We start from the raw sequence: 10624 nt of genomic DNA, 5'->3' as shown, positions 1-10624 counted from the left end.
ACATATTTGGGGTCTGGGGGAGCAAATTATGGTGAACAGGTTTTGCTCATACTGTCACCATTCATACTTGGGCCCTAGGAAGGCTTTACCATCTCTGTGTGCCACACTTGGGGAAGGTTTTGCCACTTCCATGGGGCTAAGTCACTGGGCTTCTTAACATGTCCACGCCCATGTCAACAATTTGCATTCACTCAGGATTTAAGTTGCTCCCTACAGAAAGAGCATGGAACTTGGAGTTTGATAGATGGAGATTTGAATGCTGGGTGTGCTGCATACTAAATGATCTTAATCAAGCTACCTGAGCTCTCTTGGCCTTTGTTTCCTTGCCTGTAAATAGTAATGGCAATGCTTATACTGCAAGTTGATTGCTAGGATTAAGTGAGAACATCATTTTGTGAGATTACCCTCAGTGTAAACCTCAGGTTCACATCCAGTCCTTCAGGTGCGCTCTCTCTCTCTCTCTCTCTCTCTCTCTCTCTCTCTCTCTCTCTCTCTCTCTCTCTCTGTGTGTGTGTGTGTGTGTCTGTCTCTCTCTGTCTTTCTGTCTCTGTCTCTCTCTATCTCTGTTTATTTGCCTCTCTCTGTCTTCTCTCTTTCTCTCTTTCTCTCTCTGTCTCTCTGTCTCTGTCTCTCTGTCTCTATCTCTGTCTCTCTCTCTCTTTCCCTCCCCACTTCTCTCTCTGTAAATGAATTGTCACAAAACATTGTTTAAATCTTTTCTCCTGCTGTTATTTCCTCAGTATAGAAACCATAAAGGTTTTGGTGGTGGTTGTGATGATGATGATGACGACAAATGATGTTTTGTTGATCCTTCATTATATGCTAGGAGCTTTATGTCCAGGTTGGCCTTCTACCTCCTGCACGCCAGTGATTCCCCTACCTCAGCCTCCTGAGTAGCAGGGACTATATAAAATCCTACTCCTGCATCACTATGCTGGACTGAAACCAGATGCCTCCTCTTCCTCCTCCTCCTCCTCTTCCTTCTTTTTGGATTTTTGAGACAAGATTTCTCTGTGTAGCCTTGGCTGTCCTAGACTCACTTTGTAGACCAGGCTGGCCTCGAACTCACAACAATCCTCCTGCCTCTGCCTCCCTTCTTAACTATACTGTTGAAAGTGGGGGAAAATGGAAAGATCCCTCTAGACTTATCCCACTACAAAGCCTGCTGCACTTACTCTTAGTTAACCTCCAGTTGTGTACCACCCTGCCTGGGCCACCTGGTGAATCAACTCTTTTGTGGAACTAATCCTTTCAGTAACTAAGTGTAACTGGTAGGAGCCAGCCAGTCAAAATGTGACAATATGCTGCTGTGGGTGTGACTCCAAAGGTCCTGGTTTAACTATGGTGGCAAGTGAAATAAGGCTAATTCAGTAGCACTGTCTTTCTGTGTCTCCCCCAAATTTAGCCTTTCTCTACATCTCAGGCCCACAATATCTCCTCAAGGTTTTACCTTGCCCTGCTGCCATTTAACTTTTCCTTGCCTCAACTCTCCTGACTTAAGGCTGGATAGGACTCTTGGGCCTCTCTTCCTACTTTTGTACCAACCAGCTGGTTCTGGTATGATTAGAATACACCAAGACTGCCCACTCCTTGTGTCTTCTTCACTACAGGGGGAATAAGGAGTCTTCCGTCTTCAGTATGGTCTTCTCCTATTTGGACTCTAAGAAATTCTTGTGGATAAGTTAGTTAATAAAAAGTATGCATATGCTATGGTGGGTTGAACTATAGCTGCGGTTTCCTTTCTTCCCTGTACCTACACTCTTGCAATGTTTGTGTATCTGATGTGGCCATGTGACTTAATTCAGCCGGTGGGACAATCATGATTTAATATGAGACATAAAAATTACCTTCATTTTTTCCCTTTTTTATTAATTTATTCTTGTTACATCTCAATGGTTACCCCATCCCTTGTATCCTCCCATTCTTCCCTCCCTCCCAATTTCCCCTTATTCCCCTCCCCTATGACTGTTCCTGAGGGGGATTACCTCCCCCTCTATATGATCATAGGGTATCAAGTCTCTTCTTGGTAACCTGCTGTCCTTCCTCTGAGTGCCACCAGGTCTCCCTCTCCAGGGGACATGGTCAAAGGTGAGGCACCAGAGTGTGTGAGAAAGTCATATCCCACTCTCCACTCTACTGTGGAGAATTACCTTCATAATGGAGGTTTGGTGTTCTACTACTACCCCTTCATTCTATGAAGCTTGGGATAGCCAGCTGGCAGATGAGAGCGCGGAATCCAAGTCAAACTGTTATCCCCATGGATCAGGTGCCCAATAGTTGCTGATCTGAAGGTGACTTTGTGTAAAGTATACAGGGTATAATTGATGTTCAGCATGTGGGAATATCTGTCTTCCTCTTCCCTTGTCTCACAATCACAAACTCTTTATCAAACACACACACACACACACACACACACACACACACACACACACACCCTGTGTCTAGGTCATTTCTAATTCTGAATACACCTTCAGAACTTAACTACAGCCTCAACACAAGGTGGAGTTTACATTACTTCCTAGAGAACACTGGGTTAGGCTTGGTGACAGTCTTACTAGTGGGCAATATTAGTTTTGAGAACATTTTATTTTAGTTGGTTATAGGAGTATCTTTAGCTTGGAGTGTGCTTATATCCCCTTACCCCCATCACAAAGACAGACTTTGTTGCTGTCATGTAAGACAGCTACCCCATGGCTGCCATTTTGGAAATGCCACATAGAGAGAAGACATGGAAATGCCTAAGTAGCCTTAGTTGTTTGTCTGGCTGTTCATATCTTCCCAGCTGGGATCCAAGACCTGTGAAAGATGAAGGCAGGCAAAAGGCTTCAGCCATGTCCCCTGTCTCATTTCAGCCACACCAGTCCTTAGGACACAACCTTTTAGGAAGCAACAGACAATTTTCCACCTCAACACCAGACATCAAGTTAACATGGGTTTTAAACTCAAGGCTCTGTTGGCCAAGGAGAGAGTGAACATGAGAGGCAGTCATTGATGACAAGTAGGCACAGAGTTAAAACACAGAGAGACAGAAAATTAGGAAGAAAACTCTGTATCAGTAGAATCTGAGGCCATAAATTTTATTTATTTATTTTTATTTAAAGAATTTATTCAGATTACATCTCAGTTGTTATCCCCTCACTTATAACTTCTCCCTCCCCCTCCCTCCCTCTTTCACCCTTTTCCCCTTCCCTAGGTCTGTGACAGGAGGGGACCTCCTCCCCCACCATATGGTCACAGTCTATCAGGTCTCATCCTGGTAGCCTGCTTATCCTTTCTCTGAGTGCCATCAGGCCTCCCCACCAAGGGGAAGTGGTCAAATAGGGGCCCTAAGCTTTAAATTAAATTATATTTTCCACATTTCAAATACCAGCAAAGACCTATAGCCCAGTGACTAACAGGCATCCTAATCATCTTAGATATTAAATAATAATAGCTAAAGCTGGTACCTATCATGGGCTGAGTAAATTAATTATTTTACTACCATGGGAAGGATGTTATTATCCATTAAAAAATGATGTCAAAACCATGCAAGTGAATTAGACCTAGTAGACTACCTCCCAAGTTAAGGTTATTTATTTATTTTGTTTTTATTATATAGAATTTATTTTTTATATGTGTGTGCATGCCACAGTGTATGTGTGTGGAGGTCAGAGGACACCTTGTGGGAGTAGGTCATCCCTTTCTTTAATATAGGTCTTGGGGAAATCAACTAAATTTGTCAGGTTTGGCAGCAGAATCCTTTACTGGCTGAGCCATGTCACCGGTACTTATCTGATCCCCCTTTTTTCCTTTAATAAAATTATTTATTTCTTCATTTTACATCCCAATCATAGCCCCCCTCATCTCTTCCCAGTACCACCCTCCCACCCTTTTCCCCCTACCCCTTCTCCTCAGAAAAGTAGAGTCCCTCCTTCACATACCAACCCATCCTGGCTCATCAAGTTGCATCAGAACTAAGTGTATCCTCTTCCACTGAAGCCAGGCAACGCATCCCAGCTAGGAAGAAGTGATACAAAATCAGGCAATAGAGTTCATGTTAGAGACAGCCTCCGGGACCCGCATGAAGACCATGCTGTCTACCAGCTACATATGTGTTGGGGGCCTAGGTCCAGTTCTTTGGTTGGTGCTTCAGTCTCTGTAAGTCCCCAATGGGCCTAGGTTTGTTGACTCTTTTGGTCTTTTTTGTGGTGTTCTTCTTTCCTCCAGGTTCCTCTATCCTTCCCCTTACTCTTCCACAAGCCTCCTTGAGCTCTGCCTTATGTTTGGTTGTGGGTCTCAGCATCTGTTTCGAGGTGCTGTTGAGTAGAGCCTCTCAGAGGACGACTCTTCTAGGCTCCTCTCTGCAAGCACAGCAGAGTATCATTAATAGTGTCAGGGGTTGGCTCTCTTTCATGGGGTGGGTCTTGGGTTGGGCCAGGCATTGGTCAGAATTTCCCTCAATCTCTGCTCTATCTGTTCTATCTTTATCCCTGTACATCTTGTAGGTAGGGTAAATTTTGGGTGGAAGGTTTTATGGGTGGGTTGGTGTCCCATTCCTTCTACCAGAGTCCCGTGTGACTAGGAAGTGGCCACTTGGGTCTCCATGTTCCTCACTGCTAGGAGTCTCAGCTAGATTTACCCCCATATCCTCCCAGGAGCCTACACTGTCATATGTCTCCAGCTTTTCCCAGATATGCCCCCCACCATCAGGTTCAATTTATAACCATATCGAATGTCTGGGGACACTCTTATGGAATTTTGAGTTAAAGATATTTAAAGTAGACTCTACCTTTAGAAAATATAACACGGAAGATTCCACAAAATTGTGAGATTTAGAATTGTGAATCACCCCTCCTCCCTGGCAATGGGCAAAGAGACGCCTTGTTGATGGTGTTGTTCTTATATCAGTCAGGGGCAGAACAGATTACAGTCCGTTGTTCATCTTAGCTTGAGGCCTGGCTGGATGGCCAAAGCAGTCTTATGCCTAGGTCTGATAAAAATAAAATAAAATCCAGGCAGTGAAGCAGGGGAGGAAAGAAGACAGACAGAGAAACCTGTGTATCACCATGCCACCCACAGACCTGCTCTATAGCACATGGCACATGTGGGCCATAGACACCTGCTTCCTGCTACGCTACACAGCATAGATGGATGACATCACCTATGGGTCCACCAGTTATGTGGCCAGCCTGCATCGGGAGCCACCGCAATGTACAAGTATGTGGTGGAAAGATGGGAGAGAAAGAGGAGTGGAGCAGTTTGAGCATTATGAAGAGAGACAGAACTGGAGACTCAAGGGTGGAGATCAGTAGCCTGTTGTGAGTGGCCAGCCCTGCCACCTGGGGCCATGGTGAGGTTCCAACCCAAGAAGCCTCTGATGGCCATGGCTGAGTCCATGGATATGCAGTGGCAGTGGTCAGTGGCAGTGTCCGTGGCTCATATTACCACTAGAGAACATGGGTATGTTCCTGGTCAGGGTAGCCTTTAGGGATCATGTAGATGTCCAGGGGGTATACAAAACTGTCCCTGCCCCCTCACTGGTTGGTACGTTGTGGCGAACTGGCCCCTCCTCCCACCACCAGCAGCGCTTGGCAGCTGGATCTGGAGGCATGGGTGCCAGTTAGCTGGCCAGGAGAGCCGACCCTGCCTCCTGCTGATGGTGTCATTGGATGGTTGAGATGAAGCAGAGCTAAAGAGCTTGCCCTGATGGTGCAGATAAGGGAGAGCCAGCACACTGACCAGCTCAGCTACAACCCAGGCCCAGATCTGGCTTGGCCCACCCCAGAATCTGTATCATTTGTGAATGTTTGGGATGCATAAAAGGGCCAGTCATGCAGTTATAAAGCTGCATGATCTCCATGACACAGCGCAACAACAGGAAAACCAGGAGGAGGCCAGATGAGGATCTAATAACGATCATATCACAGATGCCAGAGACCTCAAACCAGACCAGTAACTCATTGCAATGAACATTTGCAAATGATGATATGTGGACAGTGGGGCATACTATGGGACACACTGTGATACACTACAGCTTCCATGATGAGATGTTCTCTCTCTGTCTCTGTCTCTCTCTGTCTCTGTCTCTGTCTCTCTCTGTCTCCCTCTGACTCTGTCTCTCTCTGTCTCTGTCTCTCTCTCTGTCTCTCTCTGTCTCTCTCTGTCTCTCTCTGTCTCTCTCTGTCTCTCTCTCTCTCTCTCTCTCTCTCTCTGTGTGTGTGTGTGTGTGTGTGTGTTAATTTGGGTGGGAGGTTGCATGAGTGAAGGGCAGATATGAGGGGATAGGGGACAGGGCAATGAACAGGACTGTGGTGCATGATATGAAACTTGCAAAGCTAAAAAAAAGTATTGTGAGCTGGGTGAAGTGGCACACACCTGTAATCCCAGCACTCAAGGAGGCAGAGGCAGGTAGATCTCTATGAGTTCGAGGACAGCCTGGTGTACAGAGTGAGTCCAGGACAGTCAAGGATACATAAAGAAACCCTGTCTCAGAAAACAAGCAAATAAAAAAGAATTGTGAATCAAATACTCTATTCTACACGCAATCAGATGCTTTAGCTGCTTTTATAAGTGTGAGGAAAACCTTGTGCACCTATCAGTTACCAATAAAACCTCTGTAAAATCTGAGGCAATTATGCCCTATCCACACCATTATACCCCATAATACATACAGTATAATTTTTTATTTTAAAATAAAAAAAACTTTTAAAAATCTCAATGAAAGTTTTAGAGTCAGCATTTAAAGAGTCAAACAATGCCAATGACCTAAAGTTCATTAGACATATGGATAAAATAACAAAATTTGGTTTCAAGCCAGCATATGTGTTGTAAGGAGGCTTTTCCTCTAAAATAATTGCAGAATTTGGCCATCTATCTTCCTTTCTGCAGCTGGAGTGAGCTTAAAAGGTGGATATTGGATAGGGCCTGTGCTCCATATGAAACACTCTAGGGGTTTCTTACTGCACCTGACCCACCCCTCTCTCTTACCCTCTGTTCCTGTTCTCCCTTTCTCACTGAGCTCTGGCCTTTGCTTGGTGTCTTTTTAAAATGTGTCTACTTTTGTAGTCTATGACTTGTAGTTTCTCAAGTCTTCACCTAACCTGCTTCTTTCCTTTCTTTGGATCCCAGCAAAAGCATCATCGCTTCGGAGATGTTTTCTGTTTGTTTTCTCAGTTTGGCACCCATAGTCCTTGTTTATCACCTTACCCTGTTTGTGTCCCAAATGGAGCATGCCACAGTGTAAGTTATCTTGGTCATTTGGCTGGTATCTCCTCCTAGATCACATAGTCTCCCCTGCATCACGTTTAGTATGTAACGATCTCCTGGGAAACCTATAGGCCTTATTGTCACTTATTTAACTGTTCATGATTTTGTGAGTTGTCCATGTGGTCTGGGCTCCACTCCAATGGGTAATCCTTGACTAATGTGGCAGAGTCTGTGCATACACGTGCCTGGGTCAGCTGAGACTGACTGGCCTTTGTGGGGAGGGCTGGACCAATGGGACCTTCTATGCATCTTCTCTCACCCTCTAGTAGAATCACCCAGGCATGGTCACATGATAGCTATTGTGTTCCAAGAGCTTGGGTAAGGAAGTCCGAAGGCTTCTGGTGCTCTAAGGAAGGAATTACAGTCATTCCGGCTGCATTCCTTTGGCATAACAAGTCAAAGACCAGGCAAACTTCAAGGGTAATATGAAAAGACCCCACCCCACCACTGGAGGAGCGACAAAATGTTGGTGGCCATTCTTGCCTGGTAGCACCGTCTCACCAGATTGCAACCCCCCGAGAGCAGGACCTTGGCTGTGCTCCATGGACTGCTGTTTGGAAACTGCTACTCCAAGGTGGGGACTGGGCTACATTCTGGTCAATCTCATATCCAATCCTCACTTTGGTTTAAGTTATTCAAGATGTGGCCATTCTGCCTTTCACATTAACCTACTCTGGAATGCAACCACCAACTGAGAAACTGTCGCTTTAGAGAAAAATGACCCAAACTGGAACGGCAGCAGGGGAAGGGGTAATATGAGAAACTTCAGATTAAAGAGTGAGGCCGAAAATCTGTCAAGCTCTGTAAGATAAAAATCTCCTCGAAAGGGCACATCTGACAAGACTACATTTTCATAGGCAGTCCTGACTGGAAATGAGGTCAGCACAGCACTCCTGTCCTCCCTCCCATGCAGGCCTGGGGAGACAGTGGAAGAATTTTGACGAGAACTAAATTGGATCCCCCAAAGCCAGGGCTCTCCATTCTATCTTTAAAAGAAGATAAGAAAACGAACTCTGTTAAGATGGCGAGCAGTTTTGGCAAGAGTAGCCTCATCCCTTCTGTGAACTTGGATTAGGCTAAGAGGAGGGCTTCCTCTCCTTGAACCTTGCCTGCTTCAAAGTCGCCTCTGCTGAGACTTCCTTCACGTTGCAGAAGTATGTCACTAAATTAGCCGCTCCTCCAAAAGCATTGAGAGCCAATCTGCTCAATTTTCAGGGCTGTGCTAGACACCTTAGGGATGGGGGGGGGCTGCTTCAGAGAACTTCTAAGGAACATACAGACCCTCAATGGAGCTGATAGCAAACGCTGTCTTCTGGCAGTGCTCCTCACAGTTGCAGCCATGGATCTTTTCTTGAGAGAGGGTTTGAGGAGTATGCGCCCCATGCCTATCACAACTAACCCTTAGCGAGCAAGTCAAACACAGAGGCATTCCACTCAGTGCTTTGTTTTCTTTTCTTTTGGTGTGTGTGTGTGTGTGTGTGTGTGTGTGTGTGTGTGTGTGTGTGTGTGTGTGTGTGTACGTGTGCGTGTATGAGAGAGAGAATATGCATATGTGTATGCAAGTATATATAGGCAAGAAGTAGATAGCTACTTTATTTCATGTCCTACCTTTATCGATGCCTACCTTATTTCATGAGACAGAGTCTTTCACTGAGCCCCAATTGAGCTCGACTGGCTGGCCAGAGAACTCTGGCAATCTGTCTATCACAACTCCACCCCCACACCAACACTAGGCTTACGTATGCAAGCTGTCCCATTCAGTTTTTACATGGCTGCTGGGAATCCAAAGTCAGGTTCATATTCTCATACAGCAAACAGTTTGCCTACTGAGCCATCTCCACAGCCCTCTGCGTTTAGAGCTTCTCTCTCTCTCTCTCTCTCTCTCTCTCTCTCTCTCTCTCTCTCTCTCTCTCTCTCTCCTTCCTTCCCTCTCTCACCTTTTAAGATGGGGTTTCATTTTATAGTTCTGGCTTACCTGGAACTTTCCAGAATCTTCCTGCCTCTGTCTCCTGAGTGCTGCAGTTGCATTCATGTGCCACCACAGCCTATTTGTATTATTGTGCCCTGTTTGTGTTATTATGCAGTGGGCTCTTTATGTCAGCTCTCTCTTGAAATATGGACTATTCATGTTACTGAAGCTCAAAGTTATAGGACTCATACAGGAACACAGCAGGCTTTTGACAAGTGTTTGTCTATGTGCTCTTATCCCCTGCCAAACTACATATATTATTTTATTCTATCCCTACTACAAACGTAGGAGGTAGCTATAGTTATGCATTCACATACTGGGAAACTGAGGCATGAGGAGGGTAAGTTGTTACTCAAGGTCACAAAGCAGGTCAAAATGTCCCTAGATTTGCTCATAATTTCAGTAACCCGCAGTGTACCTTTGTACCTTTTTGTTCTGGCTCCTCTTGACATGTCCAAACCAGAAGTACATCCAAGACACGTTCACATGAGAGCCATGCTGTTTCCACAAACCTTTCTGCACTGACCCCGACCTCATGCCGAGTCAACCTGTCAAGAATTCCATTCCTCTTACTGCCCTAAGCCTGTCCTTGGCTGGAATCCTGACAAGTCCTCTCTTTTCTTCCGCCCTTGATAAGAACAGCCCTGCAGAAAGCCTTCCCTGCTACTTATGTTGTCTGTTATAATCTTCCCCGGCTAAGCAGCCAGCCAGGTCCAGGGCGCAGAGCCAAGGAGAGGGAAGGAGACTCCAGAATTTAAGCTGCCTTAGCATCCTTCGTTACAAGCTCCTGAGAAAAGAGACCCTGGGTAACTGACACATAGGACTGTCCCCCGAATCCAGCAGCCTCCAATCAGCTTTATTTCAGACAAAAGGACAGAGGGACAAAAAACCAAAATCACCACCACCACCACCACCACCACAACAACAACCACAACAACAACAACAAAAACCCAAACTAAAACAAACAAACTAAAAAACCCAAACAGACCAAAACCTCACCCCACTCCTCACGCTTTCTTGGAGAGAACACTCAGCTTCTATCTGAGCAGCTTCCAGCTAGAGAGGCTTCACAGATGACTCAGCTCACATCTCTGTTCTACCTAGGATAAAGTTGAAGCCCAGGCCAGCCATCGACTGCTACGAAGTCATGTTGTCCTTTAGTAGCAGGCCCAGGCCTATGACAGTCATACAAGTAAACCTCCTTTTCAACAGATATACAGCAGAGTTTCCTGTCTTTAGACCCTTGGAGACCATCTTTTACATGTTTGCCACACCATTGTGCTCCCTGTGCCATTAACTGCTGAAGATCTTCCTGAAATGGACAAATACTAGCAAAAAAGAACTTATTGACAAAGTACATCTTGTAAATTACCAACCAGTTCATGCTTGTTTTCCATTTTTCTAATAAAT

At 45.4% G+C, this 10624-nt stretch overlaps 1 pseudogene across 1 annotated transcript in view; it reads left to right on the top strand.

Moving 5' to 3' along the window:
- Positions 1–5326: 5326 nt before the first annotated feature.
- LOC311601248 (60 kDa heat shock protein, mitochondrial-like) overlaps positions 5327–10624 on the top strand; it is a 58190-nt pseudogene continuing 52892 nt past the window's right edge. Inside the window, exon 1 of the transcript in view lies at positions 5327–5439. The product of the transcript in view is annotated as a 60 kDa heat shock protein, mitochondrial-like (transcript). The remainder of the gene's footprint in view (positions 5440–10624) is intronic.

Source organism: Acomys minous, assembly GCF_964271855.1.
Source record: "Acomys minous genome assembly, chromosome: 7".
Lineage (NCBI taxonomy): Eukaryota > Metazoa > Chordata > Mammalia > Rodentia > Muridae > Acomys > Acomys minous.
This window is presented reverse-complemented; position numbering and strand designations above follow the sequence as displayed.